At 36.8% G+C, this 7,516-nt stretch overlaps 1 long non-coding RNA gene across 1 annotated transcript in view; it reads left to right on the plus strand.

Annotated features, from left to right (window-relative positions):
- LOC141372807 (uncharacterized) overlaps nt 1-7,241 on the plus strand; it is a 46,219-nt gene extending 38,978 nt beyond the window's left edge. The window contains exon 3 of the long non-coding RNA XR_012378238.1: nt 5,747-7,241. This is a non-coding gene — a long non-coding RNA (uncharacterized lncRNA). The remainder of the gene's footprint in view (nt 1-5,746) is intronic.
- Nucleotides 7,242-7,516: the final 275 nt, after the last annotated feature.

The following is a 7,516-nucleotide window of genomic DNA, read 5'->3' on the forward strand; positions in this document are numbered from 1 at the left end:
TGTCATTGTGGTTTTGATTTGCATTGCTTGCATTTCACTGCTGATCCATGATGTTAAGCCTCATATCCTCTTTTTACTGGTTTTATGTGCTGTGGCTTTGCTGTTCTTTGGTTTCCAGTAGGTGGATTTGTGGCACCTGTTTTTGTGTAACTGCCTTAAGGTTACTCGTGCTTACATTGTCTAGATGAATATCCAGAAGTTTCTGGGAAATTATATTTCCTGGGTGTGTCCACTCACCATTGGCTGACATGTATGGGCTTGCCCCTAGTTCCTTGACATGAGTCTCAGCTTACATGTCATCGTTCCCCGTGGGATCAAGTTGAAAGTCCTTTAGGTAGGACTTGGTCTGAGACTAAATCCTTGCTCAGCTTTTACCCCTTTTCTGTCCTCCATACCCCTCTTTCCTGGGAACACTTTTAATAAGTTTCTTGCATATGAATCCTTGTCTCAGCATCTGCTTTTGGGGAACAAACCTAAGATATCAGCAATGACCTGTTAGAAAAATAGTGGAAAAAATAATTCCACTCATAATAAACACAGAGAGAATGTAAAATACATATAAATAACAATTTGAATTAAATTATAAAATGTTGGTGAGCAACATTAAAACATGAAAAGGGAGAGACAAGCTATGTGCTTTTGGGGAAGATTAAATATCATATAAATATTTTTCTAAATTTATATAAAAATTTAAGTTCATCCTAAAGTAATTTTAAAACCATATGGAAGAATTAACATGTAATAATTAATATTCACCATATTGAGATTATCATGTCATTTTTAATTGAAATTATTATATTAATCTTAGTTCTAGGAAATTTTGCAATATTTTGAAAGCATACTTATCATGGTTAAAGGTATATTTACAAAGGGAAAAATAAAATAACTTCAGAGAAAACTCCTCACCAAGAAAAATATCAAGAGAAGGATGATCTCTAGTTATTTAATAATAATGATAACAGCAAATTCTCATTTAGCATTTTATACATGTATGTTTATAGTGTACACATATATCTGTACATACATGTATAATCATTGAATCCTCACAACCTCTCTGTGAATTAGGTACCGAGATAGAAAGAAATCTATGCATAGACGGGTTAAATAACTTATTCAAGTTCTTACAGGTAGAACTGGAATTTAAACCCAGGTATTTTTTTTTAAAGATTTTATTTATTTATTTGAGAGAGAGAGAATGAGAGAGAGAGCACATGGGGGGGGGGAAGGGTCAGAGGGAGAAATAGACTCCCCTCTGACCAGGGAGCCCGATGCAGGACTCAATCCTGGGACTCCAGGATCATGACCTGAGCTGGAAGGCAGTCACTTAGCCAACTGAGCCACGCAGGCACCCCCTAAACCCAGGTATTTTTAATCCAGATTCCATGTTCTTAACCACTCTCCTTTTTTTTTTAAGATTTATTTATTTATTTTGAGAGAGAGAAAGAAGGGGGAGGGGCAGAGGGAGAGAATCTTTCAAGCAAACTCTGCACTGAGTGAGGAGCCAGAAGTGGGAAGTGGGGCTCAGTCCCACAACCCATGAGATCATGACCTGAGCCGAAACCAAGAGTCAGACGCTTAACCGACTGAGCCACCCAGGTGCCCCTTAACCACTTTCATATGTGTGCATATACATAACAATATATTGGTGAAGAGAATAAAAAAATGAGGACCAATTACAAACAGGTCATCTTGTCATTTGAAAAGGGCATATCTACCAAAAGAGGTGTTTCAAAATTGTTTTGAGCAATGACAATTATAGAGAATATTGTGTATCTGCTCAAAGTGATTATCTTGAGGAACAGCACTCAATGGATGTAGGAAGAAACTCAATCAGATTATAGTTCCTGGGTTTATTAAAACCATCTGTCTCAGGATCATGTGCCAGTCATCCCCACATCTTCAACAGCTGTTCCTGTATGATCGGTTCTTGATATGCATCTTGAAAATTGAAATGACAGTTTTTCTTTCTCTTCTTCATCTTTTACTTTATCTCCTACAGTGTTTACTGGCACTGAATAGAGATTTATGGATTTATTCAGACTTATTCAAGACATTATAGATGCCTTGCTGAAAAATCTCACTGCTAGTTTCATCCAGATACAGAAGCAGAATCACCATATAATATTTCCATCTGTTCTGTTATATGACTCATTGTGACTGCAGGTAGTTGAACGACCTACAGGATGATCATGGACATTTGACCTTTAGCTAACATTTAGACCATCATCTGAAGAAATGAACAGGTGTTGGTTCCAAGGCGAGGTCAGATTTAGTTACAGAATTTTTGTTCCTTTTTTGGATAACCTTTTCAATCACATTTCCCAAAAGGCAGCACCAAAAAAAGGCATATTCTTATTCAAGAGACATGCACCACAATTCTAATCCAATGCTATTTTTCTTTTAAAAATATTTTGATATCAGATGTTACTTGTATTTTGGTCATTATTACTTCCGTTAATATCCATTTTGTCCCAAGTGTTAAAAAAAATCAATCATCTTTAAGTGTATGAATTCATTTGGAAAATAATGGAAATGCTAATAATTTCAGTTATATCAATTGACTATAAAATTTTTATCTATTAGCACATATGTCGTTCCCTGTGTGTGTGTATTGCAGTCATTCAAATCTACTGAGATCGAGTTTTTTAATATCAATATTTTTTTCTTCCATATAATCAATGAAAAGTAATTCGGCAGTTAATTGCTGATTATTCTATCCTTTCTGAAGGTGATTCTGTTATAATATTTGAGTCGGAAGACCAGAGACTAACTGTCCTATATCTGCTCTTTTGTTTTGATCACCTTAATCTTAAAGCCCAAATCAGTCAATGAGAAGAGATGGGGTTAAAATACAGTCACAAAAATAAATATGTTTTTCAGTTGGTACAGTGAGAGAGTTACCAATGAGGGTGATGATTGTGTATCTCTGCTGATGAGAAATGACCTACTGCTGAGGAGAGAACATTCTGGCAGGAAACAGAAAGCAGACACATAATTCACAAACCAGACAGTGAGAGAGAAGTCTTGGAATAAAAACAAGCACAGACATACGTAGGGATGGCAGAGTGCAGCCCTGGAGGCTGTCGCCCCTGTGGGAAGGGCACTGGCATTGAGGCTCCTCTGAGCACATTTCATCCGTGGATACTAAAGAGCAGCATTCAATGGGAAAGAATGTTTGGCTGTAGAAAAGTAATGGAACTGTTTTCAGGAAGAAAAATTACGGGAAGCGACTTAAAATAGAGAAATATAGCTTTAGTTTCTCCTCATGCATACTTAATAAAATTTGGACTCAGTTCGGCATTTACGGTGAATAAACTGTAGAGAGTTTGCCTAACTGTGGGCATAAGTACAGCATTAGACCTACAAGGGAACTGAGGCCCAGAGAAGCTAAGTGACTTCCCAAGATCCTGAAGCTTGACGGTGACAAAGCTGAGACCAAGGCCAGCTCTTTTCAGATGTCAGATTATGCACAAGTGTTTGTACTTCGGATACTAATATTTCACCCTCACTTTTCAATACAAATTGGAAATGTCTTAATTAGGGAATGGGCTTATAATAATTACTCTTTAATGTTTCTTATTTCAGTCAACCAAAAACATTTATGGCATACCTACCATATGTAGGCACTATGTTAAGAAACACAAAGTTGAAAGAGACATTGTCCCACATTGCAAAAGAGCTTATAAATTATTAAGAGAATCTGATACAGAAGTACATCCAATATGCCAACGGCTTGTTTCCACACCCGCCTATGAAGGAGGTTTACCTGGGACACTGGTTAACGGTACAGATTACTGTGTCTCTGCCTTGGAGTCAGATCCTTAGGTCAGGGTGGAGGCTCTTTTAATAATTTAGTAAATATTCTGGATGATTCTTCTGGGAGCAGGAAGATTGCAGGGATACAATTGCATAGTTCCCAGGTTTGTTTGCCCGTTGGAATCACGTAGTGAACTTCAAAAATTAAAAATTCCTCTGTTCCCCACTCAGAGATTGTGATTTGGTTAACTGTTCTGAGGTATAACCCAGGACTTGGATTTTAAAGATCCTCCATATGATTCTAATAAAAAAATTAGTGGAACTGCTTCACCATGCTATTGGGTTGGGGTGCTCAAGGAACGTGTCATGAAGGAAATGCCATCCAACTAATATCTATGGAAAACCTATCATATGATAAGCATTTTTCATATATTATATCCAAAACAAGTCTACGAGGTTAATATAATTATTATCTGCATTTTATGGGCAAAAAAACGGAAGTCTAGAAAACATTCTCAAAGTCATAGAGTTCGAAAGTGGCTGGGCAGGTATTTAAATCTAGATTTGCCTGAATCGGGAACTTGAGCCTTTGTCACTTTGCCAGACTGACTTTCAGATGTAGCTTGAAGGATGGGAAGGTTTGCAATTGACAAAAATTGAATTGGAAGGCATTCTGGGGGGAGGGGCCAATGTCAGAGAGGGAGAAGTGTGATAAGTCAAGTTGGAAAGTTTGTCTCCAGGTAATGGAGGACCTTGAATTCATTGACTGCCAGGCTAGTCATCAGGAGATTTGTTGAGTCATTCATTTAGCATATTGTTATTTTACAATGACATTACAAGTATCACATATTAAAATTTTAGAAAAAACCAGTTTGGGACTGAATATATAAGTTAAACATTCATCTGGACTTTTGAGGTTAAAGTTGTTTCAATTTTCTTTTTTTCTGTTAACATATTATGGCAACTTATAATTAACACACTGAGGACCATACTACCGTCATTGTAGTCATAGTGCTGAAGAGTGCTGAAAATTCACTTTTCCTGGACTTTAAGACCAGAGATGCAGGAGTAGGAACAAATAAATTGTGGTATTCTTACCCGAAAGGATATCATACCGAAGTTAAAAATGAAAGATCTAGAGCTATAATATCAAATCTGCATCAATCTTAAAAATAACATGGAGGGAAAAAAACATAGTTAGCCTGTGAAATACAAAGTTGTTTTTTTTAATGTTATGTTAATCACCATACATTACATCATTAGTTTTTGATGAAGTGTTCTATGATTCATTGTTTGCGTATAACACCCAGTGCTCCACGCAGAACGTGCCCTCTTTAATACCCATCACCAGGCTAGCCCATCCCCCCACACCCCTCCCCTCTAGAACCCTCAGTTTGTTTCTCAGAGTCCATAGTCTCTCATGGTTCATCTTCCCCTCCGATTTCGCCCCCCTTCTTTTTTCCCTTCCTGCTATCATCTTCTTCTTCTCCTTCTTCTTCTTTTTTTTTTTTTTTAACATATAATGTATTATTTGTTTCAGAGGTACAGGTCTGTGATTCAACAGTCTTACACAATTCACAGCGCTCACCATAGCACATACCCTCCCCAATGTCTATCACAAAGTTTTAAAACATAAAAAACTATTATATTTTCATTTCTGCATGACTATTTGCTAAATTTTGGAAAAATACATGGAAATGTTAAATACCAAATCCAGAGGAGTAATAATGGGGCAGATCGTATATTCCAGGAATGGCCACGATAATATCTCTCATCCCACAGGTTCTTATAATGGACCCTTGCCATTTCTGTCATTTAGTGTTAGGTCTGTGCCCCTTCAGCATGAACCTGGGTGGAATTTTGTGACTATCTCAACCAATAGAATACAGTAGAAGTGACTCTAGAAGCTAGATTGTAAAAGTGCAATGCATTTCTGCCCTGTGGACTGGGGATACTTGCTCTTTCAACCCATGCTGTCATTCTGCTGTAGAGAGAAGCCGGACAGTTACTTGGAGAGACTTCATGTACCATAGAGCCCCAGCTAAGGTCTCAGCTGAAAGCCAGCAGCCACCACCAGATGTGAGTGAACAAGCCTTCAAATGATTCCAGCCTCCAGTCACCAACTTACCTCTAGGCTTCAAGTCTTCCCAGATGAGGCTCCTGATATCATGAAAAACAGAGATCAGACATTCCCACTGAGCTCTTTCCCAATTTTTGATACACAGAATCCGTTAACATAATAAAATGGTTATTTTTTTAAGACCAAAGATAAATGATTAAAAAATACATGGGTAATGTTTGTCTTTTCTAGAAAGTGGGACCCCAGAGGTTTTTAGACTAGACAAATGGTGTTAGCATCTACCCCTAAGGAAAATGCTTCCCATATGTAATTACTTTCTGTCCAGAATCCTCCATTTTCAATACAATTAGAGTTCTCCTGATGATCAAAGAGAAAATGCAGTTGGATGTTGATGGTCTAAAAACAGCTAATCTCTCTTTTCACAGGAAAGGTTTCTCATAGAATCTGTAGACAATGGAGAATTTTTGGGAACTAAAGAAGGGGAGTTTAGAAGCTCTGAATCTTGAATCTTTGGTGGATAATTTTCTGGACACAGAATTATAGTTGCTTTGTTGATTATGAAGTTGCTGTCATTTTCATCAGTCATATGCACATGCACAGTCATATGACACATACTGTATCGATGTCACTAAACATGTACTAAAATATATAAGCAACCAAGTAACTCCATAAAATTATTTTGCCAATTACCTTTTCCATCTAAAGGAATTAAATGTCAGTAGTTTGATGATTTTAATGTTTGGTATCACATTCAGAATTTAGGAATTTGTGTGTGCATTCAATTATTGTTTATTCATAAAACATGTTTTTAAGTATCTAGAATATACCATGCAGTGCACTTCACAGCGGGGATACAGAGGGAACCAAAGACAACATTCCTTTGTTCTCAATGATCTGACAATCTGGTGGGAAAGACAACCAAATACAATGGTCTTATACATATACAACCGATATATGTTAAATATTATTTATTACATTAAATAGTAAATATAATAGTGCATACATTAAGGAACTCTCTTTAAGATTATTTATTTGTTTATTTATTTATTTGACAGAGAGAGACACAGCGAGAGAGGGAACACAAGCAGGGGGATTGGGAGAGGGAGAAGCAGGCTTCCCGCTGAGTAGGGAGCCCGATGCAGGGGCTTGATTCCAATTGTGACCTGAGCCCAAGGCAGACACTTAATGACTGAGCCACCCAGGTGCCCCGATACATTAACGAACTCTTAATTCAGTAAGAGGAATATATTGCAGTTTGACAGCTTTTTATTGAAACAAGAATATGCCAAATAGATGAATGGTTCAGATTAAACACTCCAAATTTAAATTCAAATCTATGTGGGAAACTCCATTTATGATAAGGATAGAATTACAATCTAGTAAGGAAATACTGGTTTATTTACTAAATGTTCTAGATGTACTTGTCTGTTAAAATTTTATTATTTTTTTAAGTTTATTTATTTTTTAGTAATCTCTACACCCATTGCAGGCCTTGGACTCAGGGTCCTAAGATTAAGAGTTGCATGTTCTTCTGACTGAGCCAGGCAGGTGCCCCTGTTAAAATTTTATTAAAAATGTTAATAAACTATTTCAGATAACATTTTTATAACCCTGTAGGAGAAGAGAACAGATAAATTTAGAAACAGCAATGGAAAGACTGACTGATATTTGATTTAATAA

This window comes from Callorhinus ursinus, unplaced genomic scaffold (assembly GCF_003265705.2).
Source record: "Callorhinus ursinus isolate GAN/ISIS: 27379988/994484 unplaced genomic scaffold, GSC_fseal_2.0 scaffold5, whole genome shotgun sequence".
Classification (NCBI taxonomy): domain Eukaryota; kingdom Metazoa; phylum Chordata; class Mammalia; order Carnivora; family Otariidae; genus Callorhinus; species Callorhinus ursinus.